Source organism: Neopelma chrysocephalum, unplaced genomic scaffold (genome assembly GCF_003984885.1).
Source record: "Neopelma chrysocephalum unplaced genomic scaffold, ASM398488v2 Primary Assembly neopelma1_97517, whole genome shotgun sequence".
NCBI lineage: Eukaryota > Metazoa > Chordata > Aves > Passeriformes > Pipridae > Neopelma > Neopelma chrysocephalum.
The window spans coordinates 1,592,929-1,605,344 of record NW_020926159.1 but is presented as its reverse complement, the minus strand read 5'-3'; the positions used below and the strand labels follow the sequence as shown (position 1 = coordinate 1,605,344).

Here is a 12,416-nt window from a genome sequence, read left to right as displayed (position 1 = left end):
TCAGCAGGTAAACTGAAAATAATAGCCCTTACAATGAAGTTAAATTAATTTCTAGTGATTATCTAATGGCTCTCTTAATTATATCTGAGTTTTCCAGCTTTGAGTGTGTTGTTACTACATGCATGGAGAGAGCCAGAGTGCTTTCATCATGTGATCCTCCTACTGATTCAGATAAAAGAGCTTCATCTCTTTAATTTCCAGGTTTTAATTTCTTGCATCCTACTCATCAGAAGGCCAGGGAATAAAAGGAGTTTCATCCCTCAAAGCAAGCATAGAAATGGGATTCATGGCTCCTGGACTTCATTTCCGTCTCTCTCTCAAACTTCATCAGTTGAACACCTCAGTGACCCCATCCAAAAAATTAACATCTTCCTCAGTTCATCCCTTGCTCTCAAGGGAGCTTTCCAAAGAAGAAGAAATCATTATCCCAATTTTATAGGTGGAGAAACTGAGGGACAGCAAAGGGAAATGACTGCCATTTGCTTCCCTCAGCCTCTCCGTGTTCAGGGGCTTGTCCACCAGACCAGACAAGTGCTGGAGTGGAAATAAATATTCCTCCTGATGACTGTGGTCTCTGTGGTCAGGGCTGAGGGTCAAAATGTTCGCACAAGGCCTGCACGCAGAAACCACAGAATCCCCCACAGCTCCACTGCACTTTATTAAAAGTCACTGCTTCTGTGAAAAATGGGGTTTATAAGAGTTAGGTGCCTTAATTATAAAGTCATGTGTGTTTGAATGACTCCTTCCCTGCTAACCGTTTGTGACAGCCTACAAATGTGAAAAGTATTACCAAGCCTATTTTTAACGTGGCTACGGAGAGGCTGTAGTTGGGGAAAACCAAATCCTATGGGATCCTAGAAAGAAAGACTAGTGACTCCTTAAATATGGTTAACATTGAGTTTAGCAATTATGCCAATGGCATCCAAAAGACCATTAGGATGCAGGAGTCTTGCAGAAGCAACTGTGTGTTAAATAAGTGATAGGAGCAAGGGATGTACAGGGCTAAGTTTTCCCCTTGGAAGTAGCTGAATGGTCTTGGATAGAGATAAAAAAGTAATTTCAGAGAGGTGCTGGCCCTTGTCATCAGTGCTCAGGCTCTACAGGTGTTTTCTGCAGAGCTGTCACCTCTCAAGGATTTATTCGATCCTGTTCTTTATTAGACAATTTGCCCTCTAATGGGCTACACAAACTGCATGGGGTTTAATGCTTTGTAGAACTGAGTCCTTAATATAATTCCTCTGTGGATTGTGGCAGACTTGAGGCATGAAGCAGGGGAAGAGGGAAACACACAAAGGGAAGATCCCTCTGGCAGTCTTATTGCATCCAGTAACAAGGGTTTCACCCCTTCTTATAACAGGGCTGGACACTGGAGAAGCAGAGCAGGCCAAAAGCAATGTTACTGTTAGAGCAGTGTCACAGTTGATTTTAAAGGAAATGAAAGTGTTGAAAAGGAAATATTCCAATTAGAAGGAAGGAGAGAGAAAGAATGGTGGTACTTGTTGGTTAAAAGGTAGAGAATAAGGTGTAGAAGATGGATAAAAAGATGATGTGGTCGAGGGTAAAAGGTTTAAGTTTGATGGACACCATTATGGGAATTTCCTGTGGTCAAACATATAACTAGTTTTAGCTCTAATCCTATGATTCTTCCTCCATCCATGACTTCTCATGGGATTATATAGACCTTAATCATGGTGTAATGTCTTCAAAAAGTACCACTTCACCCCTGGACAAATCATCTTGGTGGTTAGCAGCAGTACAAAATTTACACCTTTTTTAAGTCAACTGTGGTTTATCCCCATTTGTCCACCACCGAATTATGTCAATTTTGAGTGAAAAATAATTTATCTCCCCGTACCATAGTATCATCAGTATCCTATGCATATAGCCTGTAATTAAACTGATTCTTTATCATTTCTTAAATAGATAAAAGACTGTATTTCTCTCAGTCAAGGCAGATTTTACAGACTTACCTATCATGTTGTTTATAATACTTTAAAGATAAAGATCAAATCTAACGGTCATGAGATCCTTCACACCATAGAAGCAGAAATGCAAAAAAGAAAAAAAAGTTGGTTTGTTTTCAAGACTTTTCCATTTCTTTAATTGAGTACTGTGAATATGCATCTGAAAAGAACTTTTCCTCTTTGTAATGCAGACTGAGGCTGAAGCACATCTTGTCCCTTGAAACAGCCATTGGTACCAAGCTGTCACAGTACTGCCTGCAGTCAGACATAGCAAAACTAAAGTGTTAGAACTTCATGTTACACACCACTCCACGTGGAATTTCACAGAACATGGTAGGTATAACATGGTTTCCACCTATACATATTTCCTGATGAAAACATGGAACAATTTTCTCATCATTGTACTGAAATGGGTACTTATTTTGTGAATAAACCAAGCCCAAAGTCATGAGGCTCTGACACGTTAAGGATTAGTATTGAAGGCTGGGTTAATTTTTCCTGTTTTCTTTCATGACAAATGTTAAACCTGGATTTTCACTGTAATCACACTTGTTTGAAATCAGGAGTCTGAGTCAGGAGTTTTACATCTTGTCATGGCAAAATCTACAGTGCATCTAGAGACCTGAGGGCTCAGGGAGACTGAATACTTGAAGGCATGTAATTGGAAATAGTAGGAAAATTTGGAAAAGAAGATGGGAAATCATGGGTTTTTCTGATGCATGGCTTGCCTGCTTAGGTATCTTTGTAAGTTTTTTTGATTTGTTTGGTTTTTAAACCTAGTAGAAATTGCTTTCCAGTGTAGACTGTGGATGAGACAGAGAAAAAACCTGCCCTGTGAAGGTGAACCACTGGCTATAACAGATGTTATCTGACTTAGAAACCGAGGCTGTGATTATAAGGTTGTGTTTATCACTGAGGAAGTCAAATTCAAGTTGGTCGTGGCTCTTCACTAGAGATGTCACTCTCCAGAGTGACTCTTACATTTGAGAGACTGACCTGGAAATCTTCAATCTGGCCCCCTCCTCCCTGCTGCAGCCTAAGAAGCTGCAACAAGGAGACAAAGCTGCCTTTCCCTACATTCAAACACATCATGGGAGCAACTTGCAGTTCAGGAAAAAATATGTAAAAAAAGTAATTTGGCAAAATGATTAACTGTGCATTGCGGAGAACGTGTCTGGTTGCAGAAACCAGGAAGGGTTTGGCAGCTGTGATATGGTTATTTACACTTCCTTACAAGTTTGCCTGCCACAATCTTCATCTCCCATGGGTATAAGAATTAAACACCTTCAACGTGTCCCTAATGTATTTTTCGACCACCTAAGATAATAATAACATGCTGAGGGTTTTTTTTCAGTGGAGGACAGATGGTCAATACCATGTTGATCCTCAATCCCACATTTTTTATGAGAGGTGCTGTCACAGGGCACAGCTCTGGATAAACATGAGAGAGGAGCTCACAGTCCTACACAGGCAAGGCAAGCAAAGAGCGGAAGAGGAACAGGAGACAAATTGACTGGATTCAGGCAGGCAGGACACGGGTACCAGGTTGAGACAGGCATGGAGTCACATTTCCTGACTTGCTGCATTCTGTGCTGCCTCCAATGATGTAACACTTCCTGTGGCCCTTTCCAAAAATATTTTCATAAGCTTTGGGTGATGTGCGCTCTGCTAAGGAATTGCCTAATACTATGATCCCGTGAGGATTTGGAGCTTTAATGTTTTAAATCACTTCTAGCTGGATTAATTTCCTCAGATTCATATCATACAGAATCAGCTATTATTGGTTTATTCCTCGTTACAGCTACGACAGCAGCACATTGGTACCTGCCTAACAAAATATCAGAGGAGTTTGTTTTATTAGCTTTAGCTAATGGCTGTCTACTGATCCCCCAGTAAGATGATATTACTGCAAAAGTAGAGGGTTTTGTGCTGAGAAAGTTCACAGGCACCTGTATTTTCCCAAGAAATCTTGAAAAGTTGGGTTGTGCTACATTGGTTAGGTTTGGTGAGCTTTCTAATTTTCAGCTATTTCTGGTTCCCTATTCCAACCAAAATGAGGCTATAGATGAATTTTAAGTGTGGAGCTCATCCCACCCAGCATTCACACCTCAGCTTCTTGTCACAGGCTCCCCTTCCAGTCAGTGCAATCAGACACTTTCAGGCAGTGATCACTCTGACCTATTTTAATTGTCTGCTTTAATGTTATATAAATTGCACCCTAAAGACACCCGTTTGTTTGTACTGAGTACAAAAGGAGAGTTAATGTAGTTGTCAGCATTACAGCTGTCTGCACTTGATCAATGAATGCTGCCCTTCAAGCCGTGTTTAAACTTATTTCTGATGGGATGCATCTGATAGATGATGCATGTCTGTGTGTAACCTGGATGTGTAGAATCTCTTCATAGTCAGAGCAAATAAACAGACTTTTAGGGTGGAATCTGTCCCACATAATGGCAAATATCTGAAGCAACTTAGTTGAACTGTTATTGACTACATCAGGGAGCCCAGAACGACTAGAATTTAATTCGGTGGTTGATATATACACACGAGACTAAATCCAGCCCAAGGAAAGACACATGACTTTTTTTATAGTGCAAAGCATCCCACACCTCTGTCTGAGACCAGTGGGCATTGAGCATGTTGGATAAACATGTTACTCATTTGCATGTGTAAAGATTGATTCAGGAGCCTACCTGCCTGGGCACCCACACCAGGAAATCTGGGCTTTCAGTCATGTTTTTTTATTTCTGTTCTTGTTTGCTATGCTATTGGTATCAATACTAAAATCTAGAAAAAAAGAAAAAAATCTGATAAATCCCCATCCCCCTACTCATAAGATTTGTTTCTCAGAGCCAATATGAAGGAGGTTGTGAAGTTAGTGTGTTACCAAACAGAAGTATGTTACATCTGCATGTTTTATACTTTGCAGAGTTTTTCATCCACGGGCATTATCGTCACAGTCATAAAAAGAATAAAGAATGCAGGAGTGAAGAGGAGGGGGAAGAGTAAACCTTTGGCATTAACAAAGGGTTGTCACCAGATTAATTTTTCCTTTCTGGACATCCAGGTTATGCAGAAGAAACTGGGAGTAATTCTACCCTATAATATGGAGATTATCCCAAATTGCAACTGCAGCCAGCCATGTGTCTAAGGCAAACCTGATGTACCTTTCTCTCTAGCAGACTATGCCAGACATATGTAGTGCCAAGGAAATGGACATGCTATTTCCAGTTATTCCCCTTGGGATGAACCCATTATGATCTGGTTTGGGTCTGCTGTGATGAAAAAATGATTTTATTTTTTTTTTTAACAGCTGTAGGCCAAGTTTTGAGTGCAGCTGGGCCAGTTCATGGTTACAGATGAGCACTGTGTGAAACGGAATGATTTGAACCTGAAACCAGGCAGAACACATTGGCTTCAGCTGGATGTGCTGGGAGTTATGGAGTTTGTAGGAAACCAAAACTCAGAAGGGGATAAGCCCTCACAAACCAAAGCAAAAGCAGGGATTTGTACAAGTGCCTGCAGGCTGAACCTGCACAATTGGGTGAGTTACACCACACCTCAGTCCCAGCAGCTTGGGCGTTCAGAGCCCCAGGTGCTGCCAAGGCACACGGAGCTTTTCCCAATGGTGCCATCCAAGTGTTCCCCCCTTTGATGTTTCATCGAGTAGGATAAAAGAACACAACCATCTTCTCCAGAGATGAAGTACCTTTTTGAGTTTCATTTTGCTCTATCCATGTCTCTTTTCCTCCTTGCTGCTCTCTGATCTTTGTAGCACTTGAGTCCTTGATTCTGGTCCCACATGTGGCCATAAGCTGTAGAAATGCTCTTGCACTGTCTTGACATTGCTGGTGCCAGCACAAGCAAAGGCATTTGTATCTAAACTTTCACACCAGCCTTCTCTGGAGAACTCAGAAATTAAATGCCCCATCCCTGGAAGTGTTCAAGGCCAGCTTGGATGGCACTTCAAACAACCCAATCAACTGAAAAGTGTGCTAGCCCATGACAGGGGGATTGAAACTAGATGAGCCTTAAAGGTCCCTTCCAACCCAAACTATTCTATGATTCTATGAAAACTGCTGCAAACTGATGCTAATTTAAGTCCTTACATTCCACAAAGTAACAAATCAAAACCTTTTTAGCCGTGATGAGCCTCACTCATCATAGTGCTAATCCTTGTATTTCTGGTTTTGCCCGTGGAACTATTCATGCATAAATTTAAACATATTTTCCATTATTCAAGTTCATTTTCGTCATTCAAGTTCACTGTGAGCTTTGCTTTTATTAGTGGTATCTCTGTAGCAAACATTAGATGAGATCTACATTTGTCAGGTAATCAGATTCTTTAAAAGCAGTGTTTAATTGCTGTTTCCAGCCACAGCAAATTAAGTGAAGATACAATATGGAAAGGAGAATTTTCTTATGTATGCTACATAAAAATCAGGGTGGAATTGTGATGACTACAGCTAATGGAATAATTCACCACAAATAATTTATTCAAATGTAGCCTTTTTTTTCCTGCTGAGGGAATAGCTCTGAGGTAAGTGCAGTTTCCTACGCCATACTGGCTTGGACAAATAGCATTATGAACTTTTTTGCCCTCTGGCTTATTCATGAATAACAAAATTTGAGATGTGCTGGTCAAGCCAGTCACATGGTGCTATTCCTGCCTGCTTCACTGAAATATTGCTGCAGCAGCCTCCAGTACGAATATCCAGGTGCACACATTTAATGTTCTGTTCCTCTTGATGCTCTTCCACTCAACCCTGAAATGTCCTGTCCTTGCCTGTTTAGGCCTCTGAAGTTCATTCATAGGAATGTCCAGATGGAAGCTGAACCCAATTTATTCAGAAGTAAATCATAACAAATATTCACTTAATAAGAAAAAATTCCCAAAGTCAGCAACTTATATGTATGTGGAAGGTGCCATACTTGTCAGTGAACCAAAGTATGTGATGTCAAGTCAATCACTGGTGCCCAAATTTTACTCCTTGCTTTAACAAGAAAGGGGAATTCCATTCTTAATTAATTTTGTCATGATGGGCATAATCTTACATTGTACATGGAGACCAGATGGACTCTAACACCGACCTTCTTCACCAGGGAGGATTAATGGCACTGCAGCTACTTAACTGTGAAATTTCCAGTCTGATGTCATCCATCACCAATGTGTTATAATGCTCGCTCCAGACGGGGCTGGTTCCCTGTTATTGGGGTTGTCTGACACTTCCCATTACAAGACTCTGTTTTCAGTTGCTCAGAGCTTTGCCAAGCTGTAACCATTTGGATTTAAATTCTTCATGCTGAGTGTCTGCCTCAGGCTGAATTCATTTCAGAAAATGTCAGCCAAAATCAGGGGAAAAAAAAAGCATAAAAAAATCTGACAACCTTTATGTGAACTGCTCTTTTGCCCCCCGTACTTTGCAGGAAGGACTTGACATCTGGCAAACAGACTGACCTTTGTGTCAAGGATGAACATGCACTGAAAGTCTGTAGGGAAACTCACAGAATCCCGAACTTGCTAAAGTCTCCAACCTTTTGCCAAGCTGCAAGGTGCAAGGTGCAAAGCCCAGGTGAGATTTTGATGTCACCCACAATGGATGTGGGTTTTTTTCTGGGCTGCTTCTGCTTTTGTGGGGTCCAAGAATGTTCTTCATCATAACCATTAAAAACAAAAGGAAAATCCTGACTTCTTCAGTCGTTCTCAGGCCTGTATGTACCTCATGTTGTCTTTACTTCATCCATCCAGAGTTCGAGAAGTGCTTGGATAGCGCTGTCAGGCACACGGTGTGATTCTTGGAGTTGTCCTATGCAGGGCCAGGAGTTGGACTTCAGTGATCCTTTTGGGTCCCTCCCAACTTAGGATATTCTATGATTCTATGATTCTATCATTGTTTTCTTTTCATCCATGTGGCTAAAGAGAAGCATTTTTATTATTTGCAGTATTTGTCATTCCAGATAACCCACATCTCACTTCCAGTTCTCACTTTATTCCTGTATTGCTAGATTACTAATCTACAGCTGCTGGCACCCCATTCTGCTCCTTTTAAGCAGTTTACTAACTCCTGATAGTCAAGGCTGATGACCTAATTTTAGTCCTGTTAGTGCAATTCAGTTTTCAGCCCTGACATTGAAACTCAGTGGAGCAGAATCCACTAATGGGACTCCTGTATTAGTTAGCATAGCACTTCCTAAAATGCTAAAAACACTGCTTATATTAATTGTCCTGAAGACAGTGGAGGTAAGTGGGATGAAGAATAAGAAATCATAGTGATAAACAACTTACATGACCTTCTCATAGATGGCGTTTTGGCTGGAAAAAAGGATTTCATCCTTTTGCCGTGACCAAAATTGTTGTACTCCAGAGATAGCCTTTGATATTCCAGATCATGCAACACACTTCCACATGAAGTTCAATATTTAGTTCAACCCTTTTATGTAAATCTCTGAGCTGAACAAATTGCAAGTGAAGGAAGTAAAAGACTTCCAGGAATCTGTTGTGAAAAGGCTGATGATTACAGCTGAGATTCCTCCTATATGAGAAAACCATCCCTTGGTTGATGGTGTGGCTGCATCTTGGAGCATCAAGCACAGTGTTTATGTAAATCTGAGTGTTCTTCTGCTTGTTCTGCTGCAAAAGCCATTCTCCCTGGGACACAGAAGGAAATCCAGTGAGACAAGGTAATAGAGATGGAAGGCTGCTAATGGAAAGATTAGGTCACTGGGCTGTCAGACTTGTCTTTCTTAAGCACATGTTTATGCTTTAAGTTAAATAATACAGCATGTTTATGCATGTGAATATATATATATACTGCATATGTATCTGAATATATGAATGGTAAGATGCTGTTCTGTGCAAGAAAGTCACATCAGACTAGTTTCACATTTTTATGTATTATATTACATTTCATTACATTTATATTACAATGTAAAAGGTTTCTGCCTTTCCCCAGAAAACACAGTCTTAACATTCATGTGCTCGTGTTCAACAAGCCTGTACACACACAGGATCTTGGAGAGCAAGTTGGTTTGGATGTTACCAGAATTTTCTTGCCCCACAGATGGTTCCTGTGTCTCCTAGCTCTGGATAAAATATGTCCTTGTCATTGCTTCAGTGCTGGATTCAAACCCTGTTGAGGGAATCAGTGGGTCGGGGTTCCCACTACTCCCGGTGTCCTTGTCCTTTTGTTCCATAAAAAAGTATTATATGTTCCTGTCACTGTACTTAATAAACAATTTAAAAAAAAAAGAAAAACAAACCCAAACCATTCAAGTCTATTCTACTTTACCAAGTCTTATTTTCCTGCCCTTTGCAGACCTTGATATTACTTGCAGCAACCTCTACTTGTTGCAACATAACTGCACTTAGAGATCAGGTCTCTCCATTTGTTTCTCTTTGTAGGAGCAAGGATTTATTTACTGTTTTGTGTCTGATAACTCTGAGACAGAAATATCTTTGTGTGTTTATTTTCTATGACAGTTTTTGTAAAGCTCTTTGGAGGTACTTTGTAGTCTTTGAAAATAATAGAAAGGGAGGGGAAGGAGTTGATTTTGCTTCATCTTCTGCTTCATTGTCTTCCCACTTCCATTGTTCCACCTTGAGGGGAAGAGAGCACACTAAAGGAAGAGCTTATACCTCCCACTGAAGCCTTTACCTGAAATGTGCCGCATCTGGTGGGTATTTGTGGAAGCAATGCATGTCAGCAGAGTTTTCACAGTCGTGAGAGGAAATGGCTGAGTTTAGATGTGCTGATTTTATTGTATATTCTTGGATAAGATGATAAATACTGACATACGAAGCCAGTAAGTCGATTTATTGATTTCAATTCTGCTTCTTGCTCTGTTCAGCTCTTCATGTGTATTTTTGGATGATCAGGGAGAGTTGGAGGAAAAAGAGAAATTTCTCCTATGCTTTTGGCAGAATGGAACTAACTAAAAACCTGCTTGAAAAATATACAGAAAACATCCAACTCAATATCTGCTCTTTATACTTAGAGATCCCCATAGTGGTTGCTGCCAGCTGGGGTCTGTTTTGTTGCTTTCTCCAGCAGTTCAATGCACTTCTCACTCCAGCACTGCCCATCCTGTCTCCCTTGCAGCAAACCTTAAACTAAGAATTATGATAGGAACTGACAGGTAAAGGAGCAATTTTCTGTGACATTTCTATTTGACTATAAGTGAATTAATCACAGTCAACCCTGTGCAACAGTGTCAAAGACTAAAAAAAAGACTACAAGCTTAATCAGAAAACAATTTACATCTGAGTAATTGCTGCTTTGATACTACTGTCATTACTCATGATATTACACTGAGCAGTATTTTGACTTTCAGAGGTTGCTGGCTGGCGGAGGCATGTTGGGATTCAGTGTGAGCAGGATAACCCCACCAGGGATCTATCAATCAGAGCAGAGCAAAACCCAGAAGTTCTCAAAGACATCCAAATTGGCCTGCTCGAGGCCCAGCAGTGTTTTTATGAAGGAAGGTGAAGTTGGGGAGTTCAGAAGAGCCCTGTTTGCCTTTGTATTTGACAAGACAAATAACTGGGATTGTGCTTGGAAGTGGCGAAAGCAAGCTCCCCAGGGCTTGTGGGCTCGCTCTTTCTGGAAATGAAGTTTTTTTGGAAAAGTGAGGGATGCAATCAAAGTCAGAGGTTGGGTTTGTTCCACTAAAATTGGGTTGCAATCCCTGCTCGCTTGAGGAACTTTATTGATGTGAGTAGTCCCATTGAGAGTATGAGTATTTATGTAGCTGAGAGAAACTAATGAAATGAACTCAAGTGAAAAAGGGATTGTTCACATGCCCAAGAATTGTATGACAAGGGCCCTAATCCAACCATTGTGGTTTAGGGATTTGCAAAATTACTTATTTTTGCTATTGAGTCTATGTCAGTTTTGCTAACTTTTCACACATTCCAGGCTCTCTCCTGAAATCTACCTTATTTGCTCTGAATTTCTCCTTCCAGGACCGACATAGCAACATACTGACCTAATTCTTCATGTTGTGCAGCTGTGTACTCACTATTTTAAGAGATAAATGGATAACAGTCTCTCCATTCTCCAGTGTAAATTGACCAAAGCCTCTTCATGTCAATGAAGCGACATATGAAGTTGTGAAAGCTGAGAACCCGGGGCTAAATGTTAACTGCAAAAAGACAAGGCAGCTATTGCATTGGACTTTCAAAAATTATTGTGACCATACAGCATTTTCAGGTAGAAATGGTGATCTAGTTAAAAAAAAGAACTATGTCTGGGGTGAAAGGTCTTTGTTGATGTTCACTGGGGTATCACAATACAGATCTTGCCCTGCCCAGGGTCATCATGTTGTTCAAACTGATTTTTCTCAGCAGGGATGTTTTCTGCCTTTTCATATATTAATTTTTTTTTTATCAGGGTTATATTTTTGAAGGTGTCTGTACTCTTGTTGGCTGCTGGACAGCTGTATCACAAGGATTTCCCTCTGGTATAAAACACAGAGCTCTTCTGTATCAGTGTGGAATGCAGTAGCAAATCACTGTACAGTGGCCCATAAGGATACCAGCTACCCTTATAAACTTTTTATAACTTAGGAAAATAAACATGTGGTTTCAGGGCTCTGCATAGTCAGTACTAGCTGACTTGGAGCTTGCTTTACAAAGCTAAAAAAGAAAATATTGGTAGAGCTAATAAATTTCCGAGGGAATCAGCAAATAGTGTTCTGAAAGGTCTGAAACATTTGATGGCTTATGGATAACTTTGTATTTTATCTCTCAAAGCATCATCCAAGTTGAGCACTAAAGTGCAGTGTTCTCCATAATGAGTGCTGTGATCTGGGAGCTCCTGTGGGACACCAGCCTCACATCGAGTTATCCGTGGAAAGACCTGCTAATCCAGGGGATGTGATGTGCTCTCTGCAAGGCCAGCAGACGTGTCTCTCTCAGGGAGAAAATAACTGGTCGTAGCAGCAGCAAGTAAGTAACCAGATCTATGCAGGTATTTGGTAACTCCTTTTATGTTAAATAACCTTTTTCCTTTAAATAAATCTAGTGGTTTGAAATTAGTAGCTATTGGGGATGATCAGAATTGGAAGGTGCAGTTTGTGATAATGGATATCTGTCTGTCAGGTTGTGTTCATTGTTATTCTGCAGCCCCACCTCCTTCTCTAGATGCTGTGTAAACCAGTTCCTCCCTGAAGAAAAAGTGGGGGATGGATCTTTGGCACACAGAGAGTAGAAAATAGGACTATAAGAAGAACTCATGCCCAGGTTGCATGCCACCAACTCCCCAAATTCTAAGAGTAAATGAAGCAGAGAAAAATTAAACTGGTGTGCAGATAAATGAAGATGTGGGAGGCTCTAGTTCCATCTCCTTCCCATGGGCTGTGAGGTGCCCTTACCAACACAGACCCTTGCAGTGTGGTGTGCAGGGGGGGGAGGGTGATGTTCAAACCCTTTCTCCACACGTGGCAGAACTTGCA

General features: G+C 40.8%; 1 protein-coding gene across 3 annotated transcripts in view; it reads left to right on the top strand.

Moving 5' to 3' along the window:
- The window catches only part of SUPT3H (SPT3 homolog, SAGA and STAGA complex component), a 308,865-nt gene that overhangs the window by 276,991 nt on the left and 19,458 nt on the right, over nucleotides 1–12,416 (top strand). Inside the window, exons 13-17 of one of the 3 annotated variants that reach the window (XR_003532413.1) lie at nucleotides 2,156–2,297; nucleotides 5,278–5,508; nucleotides 7,392–7,537; nucleotides 10,927–11,215; nucleotides 11,716–11,932. The gene's annotated coding sequence lies outside the window, so the exon portion shown is untranslated. Of the gene's footprint in view, nucleotides 1–2,155; nucleotides 2,298–5,277; nucleotides 5,509–7,391; nucleotides 9,204–10,926; nucleotides 11,216–11,715; nucleotides 11,933–12,416 lie in introns of those variants that run through there. The other 2 variants (XR_003532412.1, XR_003532411.1) reach the window with 2 other exon arrangements.